This window comes from Chrysochloris asiatica, unplaced genomic scaffold (assembly GCF_000296735.1).
Source record: "Chrysochloris asiatica unplaced genomic scaffold, ChrAsi1.0 scaffold00068, whole genome shotgun sequence".
NCBI classification, from domain to species: domain Eukaryota; kingdom Metazoa; phylum Chordata; class Mammalia; order Afrosoricida; family Chrysochloridae; genus Chrysochloris; species Chrysochloris asiatica.
The window spans coordinates 10,755,343-10,757,264 of NW_006408586.1; positions in this window are offsets into that span (position 1 = coordinate 10,755,343).

Sequence of the window (1,922 nt, forward strand, 5' to 3'; positions counted from 1 at the left end):
CCGTTGAGTCGGTTCCGACCCATAGCGACCCTGTACAGGGTTTCTGAGGGTGTAAATCCATACAGGAGTAGAATGCCTCATCTTTCTCCCGCGGAGTGGCTGGTAGTTTCGAACTGCTCTGGCTTACTAGTTTTCTATAATCATGTTTCCCAACATTCTTTTCTATCCCACTCAAAAATCTTTTTATAGTAGTAGACAAGGGAAAACAATATTCATAAAATAGTCAAGCATGTTAGTATTATTTTACCTCTTCAAACTATGCCTAGATCCCTGTATCCCAAAGCCCTGTTGCTCCAAGGTTGAGCAAGCATTACTATTTACTTCTGTCCAACTTAGCCCATGCAAACCTGTCTCGGTGTTCCCCTATCTATCCTGTTCTTCCACCTCCTCACCTTTCTTGCATTGCCCTTCTTGACACCTGAAACATGATGTGTCTGACCTTACCCTGTATTCTATCATTGCCTCCCTCCACATCCCTGGAAATCCCCCACCCCAACCCCACCATTGTGATTATCTTATATTCCACTAACTTTTCCCTCCATTTAAGACAGTCAATTTTATCCTGTAATCTACCTGACCTTCCCACCACCTAGATCTCTGTTCTTCTGTGTTTACCTTCTTTCACATTGTAATCGTTTTGCTCATAGACTGACCTCCCAGATCCTCTGAATTTGTTCTTATAGTTTTATTCTGTTCTTAACTCTTCCATTTGTCAATTGATGTAAGAGTGATGTTGGCAAGAACGTCAGTCTCTGGTTGTTGTCTGTTCTGTCCACAGAACTCCCTTTAGGATGTTTTTCATCACAGGGTTGGCTTTGGCAAAATCCTTTAACTTCTGTTTATCTTGGAATGTTTTGATTACACCATTGTATTTGATTGACAGCTTTGCTGGGTACAGGATTCTTGGTTGGCAGATTTTTACTTTCAGCGTTTTATATATGTCTCCCCATTGCCTTCTTGCCTACATGGTTTCTGTTAGAAATCCAAGCCTAATCAATTTGCTTGCCTTTGTATGTTATATTTCTCTTTTTCTTAGCTGCCTTCAGGATTCTGTCCTTATCTTTAATTTTGGAGAGCTTGATTATGATATATCTTGGTGACTTTCTTTTAGGGTCTATTCTTCCTGGTGTTAATTGAGCTTCTTGAATGCTTATCTTTATGTTTTTCAGGCTGTTCAGGAAATTTTCTTCCAGAAGTCCTCAACTATCTCTTCTGTGGATTTTGTGATTCTTCCAGTTCTGGAATTCTGATAATTCTTAAGTTATTCCTCTTCACATTGTCCAACATGAATCTTAGACCTTCCTCAGATTTTTTAATCCTTTTTTCTGCTTGTTCTTCTTTCTTAGTGGTATTGAGAAATTTATCTTCCAGCTCACTAGTTCTTTCTTCCATCTCTTCAATTCTACTCCTTTGCCCTTTCAGTGTATTGTTCATTTCTGATATTCTATTATTAATTGTTTGCATCTCTTTCTGTAGGTTTTGAATTGTTTCCAATGCTGTATCTATCCTATTTGATTGTTCCTATAGCACTTTCCTGACTGCTTCCTAATTTTTCTCAACTCTATTGTATAGTGTTTTGATAAATTTTATAATTATTTTTCTGAATTTCTTCTCAGGCATTTCCAAAGCTTATCCTCCTTCCAGTATGGAGTGTAGGTCTACCTCCAACTCATTTGTCTCAGTCACTTTATCTTGCTTCTGAACATATGCTGATATGGTCATCTGCTTCTGTTTCTTGGACATATTCAGTGGTTAGACGTGGCCTTAATGTTCATATAGGTATGTGTATTGGAATTTTTTATGCTTTCTGATTACCTCAAGATAGATGTGCAGGAGATGGGCTTCTCTTTTCACTCTTCTTCCTGAGAAATTTCAAGATGCCACTGTTGGTCATTGTGACATAACTCAGGATTTTATTTTTG